The 11748-nt window shown below is 37.2% G+C and overlaps 1 long non-coding RNA gene across 1 annotated transcript; it reads left to right on the forward strand.

Annotated features, from left to right (window-relative positions):
• The first annotated feature begins 4786 nt into the window (after positions 1–4786).
• LOC134219945 (uncharacterized) lies at positions 4787–5899 on the forward strand. The gene is made up of 3 exons (XR_009981722.1): positions 4787–4898; positions 5612–5724; positions 5797–5899. It is a non-coding gene; the product is annotated as an uncharacterized LOC134219945 (long non-coding RNA).
• The last annotated feature ends 5849 nt before the right edge of the window (positions 5900–11748 follow it).

The raw sequence follows: 11748 nt of genomic DNA on the forward strand, positions 1-11748 counted from the left end.
AATTCACTTTGAACATCTCACTTCTAACTTCGCACTTCTCACTTCTTATTTTTCACCTTTCATTTCTCACTTATAACATCTTATATCTCCCTTCTGACTTCTCATTCCTCACATATCACTTTCTTATTGTTTACTTCTCACTTCTTACTTTTTACTTCTCAAGTTCCACTTCGCCCTTCGAATTCATCACTTCTAACTTCTCACTTATCATTTCTCACTTCCCACTACTCATTTCTTTCTTCTTACCTCGTACTTCTTACTTCGCATTTCTCAATTCTCACTTATTACTTCTCACTTTTCACTTCTCTACTTCTCACTTCCAACTTATCACTTTTCTCTTCTTACTTCTATCTATATCGTGCATGTAATTGTTTCTGACAGTATCAAGTTAGCGAGGTGATAATGCATTGGAATATTATTTCGACTTAGAGAACATCGAGTAAGGGAGATATCGACTTACGGAGGGAACGCAGTGTGCTAGATTCAAGAGACTTTGAATTTCCTAGATAGGGAAAATATCGTGTTACAGAACATCGAGTTAGAGTGAGTTCACTGTATTATAAAGTTGCGTAAGCTTTGAAAACTGTTAAGTGGTTATTTATGCGATTATAATGATTATGTAAATTAAATTTTATTTTATAAAAATAAAAGTGAATAAACAAAACGATATCCTATCCCAAGACAATCGTGGGGATGCAGAGGTATACTCGGTCTCTAGTAGCAACGTGAGTTGGACTAACAATATTTCCCTTCCTATCTGACCGTAAGGACGTAGCCAAGCACACTTGTCATTAATAAGTTACTGTAACCTACATACAACCAAATCCAGTAATATATGAGTTGCTGCAACCAAATCGATCTAAATTGTGCTACTCAGGCAGCACCGTTATTGACTTTCAATATTTGAGCTCCCGAAACGTGTACATTGAGAATGGGTAGCTAGTCCCATGCCCCATTTTTGTGTTCTCTGTACAATGTCGCAAGTTCTAGTCAATCATGAAGTAGCAACTACGAATTGTGCGGAGATAATGCTCATGTTCATGCTCAAAGGGAATTTTGGGATTTCAAAAAGAAGGGATTTTCTAAAAAAAGATAGAATTTCTTGGGACTCTTTTTTTGAAGGAACAAATCCGTTTTAAAGCCGCTCTTAAAGTTGTTATCGCTGCCCATAGTTCTCTCCATATAGCTAATTGATTTGCTGCAGAGATATGCGGTGGCCTTGTGCCGAAATAGTATCTTCTCGCAGCTTTCAGCAAAACATTCTGTGTTTAATTCGGTAAAGACTGCATGAGTTTCTCCATAGTTGTTTCTGCATACATTTTTCCATATAGACTTCCAATAGCACAACATAACACAAAGTGTTCCGTTTTTGGTGGAAAATCACAGAAAAAGATATAAAGTTTCACATAACAAAGACTCAGGTCGAAATTCACAATAGGATATCGGCAGATATTCACGGCAGGCTATTGTGATTACTCTTGACTTGACTATATCAAATCATTTTGCATCGATGTCTTATTGGAATTGCTGGGTAGCACCTCATGACCGGGTTATTTGCTAATTTTCGAACTGTCACTTTTAAGTTTAATTCTCCAAATGAGACAGACCCTTAAACCGTAATTGCAGCTTTAACATCACTTTCAACTAGCTTCATTGTAAATTCTCAAGTAATCACATCCGATTGCGAAGGTATTTAGGCAAAATAATATTTCTATCTTTAGTTTTTAAGCCTTTGCTAGAAATTGGACCCTCAGGGAATGCATAACCGCATATAAAAAATTAGGCTCGTTTTAAAGAAAGATAAATTTTCAAAAAAAAAATCGTCTAAATTATTTTGCAATTTTGTGGAAATTTTTGCTGTATCAAATTTATTTGTATTAACACAAGCAGAAAGTTCCGTGGAATTCAAAATTATCACAAAAATATAGAAGTCAAAAATAATAGTCAACATTTTGTATCTCAATATTGTAATGAATTATTTTATATTTTCCTCACATGCCTTTGAGTTAAAATTTTCAAATAAACATATTTATTATCGTTAAAAATCTTGATCAATGTGTTTGAAGTTTCTTAATGTTGGGTGCTTTTGATTTGTATTTCCTCCTAGAACGAGGAATGACAAAAAATCACAAAATGGAGCTATTAAACCAACGGCGTCGAGTTCGCATTCCTTCATCGGACATGCTTCTCGTCGAGTGATCTCGGACTTCAAGCAGATGCACAGCAGAAGAAATTTTCCTTTTTATCGCTCGCGTTTCCTAGCACACGCTCGATCCGCTGATGAAATACACGACACACTTTATTTGGTTCTCTGGTAGAGCCCAAACTACTATTTGAGCTTGTCTATACAACGAAGAAGCATTTTTTTCGACCTCAACGGTCTGTGCATCTTCAGTGTCTTGTACTTGACTTCAGATTATTTAAGATTAGCACTTCATCAATTAAAAAAATATCACACCAGGTCCGAAGTCAAGTTTAACGTAAAGAACATCGCTAGTCCATTTAAAATAAATCGAACGGGAACGAATAAAGTTAAATTACAAACTGCGAAAAACTTAGTAAGAAAGTTGCTTATGATTGTGCCATGTTCGCTTTCAAGGAAGTTGCCATTGAATTTGTTTTCCAGTTTAACGGATTAACTCACCAAATAACGTCTTTTTTTTTTTTGAAAATATAACTTTATTCTTGTTCAACGTATTCTAGTTATAATGTGATTATTGCATTTCGCCTCAATATTTTGTTAGTGATTGATCAGAATTGGTTTCAAGGATGTTTCATTACTCGTTGCACCTTAAGTCTCGAAGAATCAGGCACACCAATGGTGCTAGAGCAAAGTATTGATTTATGGGTTCAATTTTTGGTGCCATTCTCACACCCTCTGGTCAGTGACAATTTTCTTGGTCCTCGTCGGTTTCCAGACTGCATGCTACCAGCTGTGTTCCTGTACCGAGCGAAGTGGAAAATGACAAACGGTGCCTAGCTATAACTCGCAAAAAAGGTGCAATTTATTTCCGATCGATGACAAGGCAAACATTGTACAACCGATTTCGGGGGCTTTGAGAATTTTGGCTTTCGGATTTTGAAGAAGAAATATGTTCAACAATTGTGGAGATTATAAATTGTGATTCAGGTTAGAGCAATAAGCTAAGAATCAGTATCCGCAGACAAACGAGCAAACAGCAGAAGCACACTTTTGTATCTACTAAGCAAACAAACTGATAGACAGAGTGACGTTGAAAATATTACCTTCAATGCGGTCATTACATTCGATTAGCCCTTGGTTAGCTGGTCCATTATATTGTACTTGCAGACTAGCAGACCATTCTATCGATTTTCCTGTTAAACTTGTTGACTTATCTGACCGATGGATCTGATCCATGAGTCAATCCATATTGCGGATTAATGTTTACATTATTTAGTCCTTCAATTGATGAAATAAAATGCTATAAACTAATTTGATGATGATGTTCATATCAAGCATTTACATAATAATACAGTTTTATAATATTCATTAAACGAATCGGATACGACCAAAACGAACAATTCAAACCTCATTTCATCACGTCGTCGTCTTGAAGTGAACGAATTGCACTTGATAGCATCTATTCTTGTGCAGCCGTCGAGAATCTTTCTCTTCGGCGAACGGAAATCGCAATTAAGTTGTTTTGTTCAATTGCACACCATTAAATTTATTCGTTGCTTCAATGGCTCTGGAGATCGTTTTAAAGAAGTTGTGCCCATAAAAATAATTTAAATTCATTTGCGCTTACCACGCTGCTGGCTGCACCAATTGCTTCACCAAAGTGCCCATTTTCTAAGAATGTTTTTGCAACACGTTTCCTCTGAGATATCTGGATACAGCTCGACTGCCCGGATAAAGGAAGCTGCCTGTTGTTTGCTTTGTGAGAAAAGGCAGCTTTTCGTTTCTCGTGCACCATGAAGCACGGAAAAGATATGTGATCACACCCTGTATATGATTCGGTCTTGTTCTCCTACTTACATATTATTAGGCAACTCGACCGTACGAAAATTTGTTTTGGTTAGTTATCTTAGCTGTGCATATGCACAGCACATGTTTCGAAATGGACAAATTGATATGAAATTTGCGAAAAAAAAAAATCCACGTATCTTGGAGGTAATCGAACCATCAACCCCTACTATCTAGATAGTCGTGATAACCCCTACGCAACAAGACCATTTAAAGGTCCCGTTTGTTGAAAAGCCATCAGAACCCGAGTATCAACCTCCACCGCGTTACCCGGATAAAAATTTACAGTAACTTGTATGACATAACCCATTGAAATACAATAGATTGTGTGGCAAACAATATTGTACGCTTATTGTAAAATGTTCACGGTTGTAAAAGATCTTTATTGTACGTCCATTAAAATAACAATATATTTAAATGTTACCGATTCATTCTATTATATTTTTATTGTTCGCTTATGTTTAGTTTTGCTCATCCAAAACTAAACAAATTATAAAAGTATTCGGTTTGGATGATCTGGAAATTCGTCTAAAGTCAATTACATATAATTTTGGAATATTTCATGGATTTATTATATTGATGAAATAACAATTGAAAACAATAAAATTACAATAGCTTTGCTTATTAATTGAATAAAAATGTTATACCAATTCTCAAGTATATATTTTCATATTGCAGGTCTAGAAATGTTATGGAATAAAAAATTTAATTCAAAAAAATGAAAGGGAACAAAAACTTTTGCTTATCATTTTACTCGGAGAGTGGCTAAATTCATTTGAGCGTGTACAGTTTTGTTTATAATTAGTGAAGAGATGAAAATAATGAAACTGTATGGTGCAGAAAGTGTCTTTTTCTTTACAGTTTCTGCTGCTGGGCAAGCGGTAGATCACTATACGGCTTCTGTACCGTGGTAAGTATTTAAAGTGTTAGTGCGCGTTAGAGCATCATTACTGGGAGCGAGTATTTTGATCAGTGCACACTTACCTCATTTCACCGTATTCGGTAAATTTTACCGAAATCTCAACAGCAGAACTGTTCGGTAATTTATTTTACAGATTTTTTGTAATTTTTTCCATTGCTCAACTGTCAAAATCACCGAAAATCAGTTAAATTATTTACCGAACAGTTCTGCTGTTGAGATTTCGGTAAAATTTTACCGAATTCGGCGATTTATTTTAAGTGTGTGCTGTCATTTTAGATTAGTCACTCTTTTTCGCATCGGTCACTATTTTCGGTTATCATTTTGGTGGCTGCATTCCGTACCGGTGACGTTCGACGTTTGATAGTTCATCAAATAGCAGCGCTGTTAAATTTGGTCACCTGTCAGCTACGCTACTGTTTTAGCAGCGCGTTTAGTAGCGACCGGTAAAGTGTCAATGTAATGATACTGCGCTGACAAACGGTTTATACTCACCACCGCTAATCGTAATCTTAGGGTGCGGCCAGAGTAGACGCGAAGTGCGATGCGAAGCGAAGCGTCCATACGATTTGACAGCTCCTTATTTTTGATTGTTATCCCCTTGTGTACAATTTTCGCGCGGCGTCGCGTAGAGATAAATTAAAAATTTATCTTCATAATACTTGATGACATACCTGGTAACATGTATCCTTGTTCCTTTACAGAAATGAAGCTTATGATAAATAAAATACTGCTGCTTGCTGTTCACTGATTCAAGATCGTTCAGTGGCTACCATTGGCTAATCTTACCAACGGGATCTAATAAGAACTGATGCAGGTATTTTTTTCTTTTCTTCTTGACGTACTTCTAATAAAACTGACATTCTTTAATAATTTACATTTTTCACAGGTTTATGCACCCGTAGCCAAGTAACAGCAATGCGAGTTAAAATGAGTTAAAATCAAGTTTTAACTGAATTAAAATTAATTTTAAAATAAAAAAAATGTAAAACAAGTAATTGTATTGTATTTTTATTGTAATATTGGAGTATAATGTATTCTAAATCCTGTTGTATTTCTATTGGAAAACAATAGAAACAGTAATTGAAAACATTTAAAACACAATGTTTGCTATTGTTTTGTCGCTCGAAATCATCCCATTGATGAACCGTAAAATCAATTGTTTTGCTCCGAATTTTGTATGGAAATTTTTCGATTTTTTTATTGTAAAGATACATAACAACCCCCCTTTTTAATTGTAAAAGTCCCATTTACCATTCATTTTATCGTGGAAAACCATTATTTCTCATGTGATTTTATTGTCAAAATTCCATTATATTCAATGGTAAAAATAATGTTTTAAATGGTGTTGTAACAATAAAATTTATGATATTTTAATGATATTTTTTATCCGGGTAGCTTTTTTTTTGCAAATTTAATATCTTTCAGATGCTTGTTTTGTTGTTGTTGGTAACTGAAAATCGGTTGAAAGGCGGCTGAGTTATTAGCCCATACTTCCTGACCACATTTCGTGACGGTCTCAGATTTGAATCTGCAGAATGACCCCCTATTAGGGTGGTTCAAAAAATCGATTTTGCTCCACAGTACTCATCTGATTCTTTGTCATGTTCTGAGCGTCCTCAGAAAATTTGAGCTCATTTGGATTTAAAACTGATTTAGCACAAGCCGTTTCAAGTTTGCATGCAAATTAGTATGGGGAAATTTATTTTGTCATTATACTGTTAATGACGCTTCCCCGAAGGAAGTAGTCCTTCGTCAAAAAAGCATCATAGAAAATTAACCGATCCTTCCCAGGACAACTGTTCTATACAAAATAAAGATAAACTAAGAGGATTTTGCTCCACATTACAAAGCACAATCTCATGGTGACTCCAGAAAATTCGATGATTGCGGTGTCGGTCGGCAGATGATTGCTGCCGAATTTTATTTTCGCAGGGATGACGTCTGTAGCAATTTAGCGCAAATCATCGAGAAGCTGTCCCCGAGCAGGAGAAAATAACTCAATAATGCCTAACTCTGTTATTGATACTGAGGTATATATTATTGAGCAAAATGCGATGACAGCAGCTCTCCGTCGGTGGGTGTGCACGCCACAGAGATCTGACAAGAAGAGGCCGAGTCATGGCTTGCTGCTTACCGATTGACACGCCTGAGGTGGTAATATATAATCACACGCTGATGGTAACTTACTCAAACTTCACAGATACCTTACTCCGTTATTTGTTTATTTGTTTATATATTACTCCGTTATGAGATAGCCTTGAACAAAAGGTAAAATAACAAAAAAATAATATGCAAAATACTTCAGGCATGGCACAAACAAAAAATGACTTGGCGTCGAAACTACTATTTTCAGTTTAATTTTTCATCAGAAATCAATGATTTATAATAAGAATATTCTTAGGTATCATATGGATGCTTATTGAGTCTGTATGATTGTTAAAAATAAACTTACTTACTTGTGGATCGTGTACACCTCTGGTGGTGCAGAGGGCCGACTTGAAAGATCCCATCCTGAGCGTTGTCCAGCTATCGCTTTAACCTGTTGCCAGGCTAGATTTCGATCGATTTATTTTATTTCTTTATTGAAGCTTCGCCGCCATGAGCCTCTGGGTCTGTTTTTGGTGATGTCCCGCTGGGTTCCAGTCTAATGCTTGTTTACAGATTTCGTTTCCGCCCCTACGTAGAGTGTTGCCGACCCAGCCCCACTTCTGATCCCGAATTTCTGTTGCTATCGGCCTCTGGTGACAACGACGATGAAGCCCGTTGTTTGAGTGAGATCCAGTTGTGAGGCCTCCAGGCCCGAATTATATACCGCAGGCATCTATTGATGAACACCGTTGGGTGTTCTCCACTGATACACACCATGTTTCGCTAGCGTATAACAGCACAAATTTCACGTTAGAGTTGAAAATTCGTATTTTGGTGCGTTTACTTATCAGCCTGTTTTTCAAGATATTTCTTAAACTCGCAAAGGCAGCCTTTGCTTTCTTGATCCGTGCGCCTATGTCGACATTGGTACCGCTATCTGACGCCATTTGGCTACCAAGATATTGGAAGCTTTCAACATTCTCCACTGATTGCCCGGCTACTGTGAAACTGGAATGGGTCACCGTGTTTACATCCAACGATTTGGTTTTGTATACGCTGATGACTAAACCTGCCGAAGAGGAGCGCTCGGCAAGGTCGTTGAGCTTACTCTGCATATCAGAGCGCTCCATAGTTATATGCTATCATAACAGCCCGCGGTTTGATTAACGGTCAATCGCATCTACCAGAATCTCGACGATTACGATAAGGAATTGTAACGGTGATAGAACACATCCTTGCCTCACCCCAGTCAACATTTTGGTACCTATATCTCTTGATATAGGTTATTATATAAGAACCAATTTAATCGTATATAATGTACAGATTGGCTATATACATATCAAAGTGGAGGCGATATAGGTACATACGAGTTTTATTATACGATTTTTCCCGACATCATGAGAACAGTATTACGATTATACATAAAAATATGAAAAATAAAAAAAAATCTCACCAGCACCAAGTCTCGAACACGCGATCTTTGGATTTGCAGGTGGATACTCTACCACTACAACATACTGCACATCTTGTACTGGTTCGGATTTTCGTCCAACATAAACTACACAATTTATATCTTTACAACTGCTTGAAACTTCAACAAGCCGTTTGGACCAGTGATGGGAAATGTACAGTAAAACACTGTGATTATGTGAATGTTTACATTTTATCCGGTCAAATTTCATGCACCGCACAAACCGAAACAGGTTTTCAAAAAAAAATGTACGCCTCATTGTGACATTTTTTTGCCGATGAGGCAAACTGTTTGTTTGCTTCTGCGTGAGAGTCGAGCCGTCGGTGCGGTCAGCATTTGCATAAGATTTCTTGTTTCGGTTCGTGTGCAGCGCAAACAGAACAGAATCGAGTTTAATTGCCTGTGGCGCAAAGCTAGCCGTTGGTGGCTGAATACTAGCCGTTGGTACTAATTTATTAGTTCTAGTCTCTAAAATGAGCAAGGAATAATGAAATTATCATTTACCACCAAAAACGGTCATACGTCGGTGAAATGAGCGTACAGAAATATTCATCGTGGGAGAGAGAAAATAATAAAATCATGTGCTGACTGTCGTCTGCTTGGTCGTGGCTGCTGCTGCGGCTGCCGTGCTTTTGTTTTTCTTTGACTGCGTGGCAGAATGAATGATAAAAAGAAATGTCAACCGTTCCCATTCCTGTTTTGGACTGAAGTGGTTTCGATTGTATTACGATTCACATAGCCATTCATTCGCACTCATATAGGATATTACAAGGAGTATAAGTCATTAGGGAAGATCCATTAATTACGTAACGCAAAAATTGGGCATTCTCAACCCCCCATCCCCCCTATGTCACACTTTTTGTATGAAGCATCTAAAAATTATGTATGGGTCGTCATACTTGGCCCGACCCCCTCCCCCTCTAAGCGTTACGTAATTTGTGGACGCTCCCTTACGAGTTTTTATTCGCACAATTACGATTGATTTTCACTACGGTAAAAATTATCGTATACGATGCATTCAATACAACATCCTTTGACAATAATCTGACAAAGTTTGATATACAATGCGATTCAGATTTTTGATGGACGCAAATGCGACTTTATTTACTGTTTGTTATACGATATGTGGTTTACTGGGACACTAGCTACGACCCGGATAGGGTCGGACAAGATCTCATTGTGAAGCACTCTACACGAGAAGGCCTCGTACTGTGCCTCGATGAGGCCGATGATTTTCTCAGGAACCCCTTTGCGTCTCAGGGCGCCCGACATATTATGATACATAGAATGATACGGAGTGTGACAATATGGTCCACACAGGATCTTCCGGCACGGAATCCGGCCTGCTGCCGCCGGAGAGTCGCATCGATCTTCTCCTGAATCAGGGCTTGGATATCTTTGCATAGAACTTTGAGAACGATATACAGCAACATAATGCCTCGCCAGTAATCACATACAGTCAGATCACCCTTTTTGGGAACCTGGGGCCAGGGCTGGCATAGTTGCGGTGTTCCAGATATTACGAAACAAACGATGCAGTAGATGAGTGGATGTCGTGGTGTCAGCTTTGAGCATCTCGGCTGATACGCGATCGACCCCTGGGGTTTTAATCGATTCTATGCTTGGGATAGCTGTTTGAATCTCTAGCAGTGATGGAGCTTCGGGAGGTCTACTGGCTACACTGCCACACGTCGGTCGTACAAATTTACAGCTCCGCGAAAATAGATAAATTAAAGTGAAATACTGAAATTAAATTTGGGTGAAAAGTGTGAATTCTTCAAATAAATGTTCTAGTGTTGATATAATATGCAGAGTAATCATAAAATTAAGTGCATGGGCGAGTTATTGTGTTTCTTGGTGCATGGTCGTTGTTGCCTTTATTTTTTCTTACATCTGCCATCGAGAAAAGTGTGTCAGTGTTGACAGAATGACAAATAAAGTGCTGTGGATGAGTATATACAATGAGTGCTGTTCTTGCTTCAAAGACGTGAAATTAAAAACGGTGTTTTTTGAATTATATCCGATTTTGAGGATTATCTGGGAGAATATAAGAGGACATCTGTTTTACAAAACGTGTTCGAGTCCTAGAAGATAAACCTCATCAAGGACGCTGGAGAATGCCAAAAAATCCCGGTGAGATTATTCCATGTACTTCTTGTTATAGATAAACATTTTTTTTTTCATTTTTATTGAATTCCTTAAGATAGCATCCGTTTTACGATCCGTCCAGTTACTGCTTGTGATCAAATACAAACACCACCCACCCCACAACATGCTGAGATTGTAGAATATAAGAAATACTGGCAACTATGTTGCAGAATTCGTTCCATTTCCAAGTGTCCCAGTTTCTAAAGCTCTGCTTAAGCTTGGTTTCGGTTCATTTTCCCCAACAGATGGCTACAACACAAAACAAAAAGCTTTAGCAGCAGGTGATTTCTTCAGGGAAGCAATTCTTAGCCAATTATTTTTTCATTACCGACCGTTTTATGATATGTATATTTGTTATATTTAACACAATATTGTATTCCAGTACTAAAATGCGGATAGCGACAAGAACTCGGGTGTTGTTTGGGGGAGAGCGAAAGCGAACCCGCGGGAAGGGAAAATATGGATAGTTTTTCAAATGTGCGAATACTTAAAAATAAACATTGATAACATCTGCCGCGGCACGGATGTGTGGAAATTGTGCATAAGAATATAAAGATAATTCCAGGGCATATTCACTATGATGTTATTACAAACAATTTGAAAATAACCACATAACCATGTAATGAATGTATCTTTCTCCAATTAAATGCAAACATTTCCATCATTAGAAATTCTCGTTTTTAAATTACGGTAAAAATAAAATTTTTAATAATTGTGCAATCTGAGCAGAACAATGTGTTGTCCACCAAAGCTTTTGTATGGGGTTCTACGCTTTATAAAATTTTACGTATTTTGTTTATTCGTTCTTCCGACTATAATCATTATATTCAGAATATTCGCCATACAATATAGATATCTTATTTTATAATTATTATTTTTTATTAAGGAGACTTTCAGCTCTAGGCTGGCTCGTCTGCGAGAGTTATATAATATAATATGAGCCTGGTCTATTGAATTTCACGCAAGATACTTGCCAGCTCCGGTATTTTATATTGATTACTTTACTATTACAGGTCAAACTTGATTTCTAGGTTAATCAATTATCCGGAACTATATCTATTTAAACTTTTCAGATACCGTAGCATGCTGTGTTTTGAAATATTTGTATTATATGATTTCATATTCCATTAT

Source organism: Armigeres subalbatus, chromosome 3 (genome assembly GCF_024139115.2).
Source record: "Armigeres subalbatus isolate Guangzhou_Male chromosome 3, GZ_Asu_2, whole genome shotgun sequence".
Lineage (NCBI taxonomy): Eukaryota > Metazoa > Arthropoda > Insecta > Diptera > Culicidae > Armigeres > Armigeres subalbatus.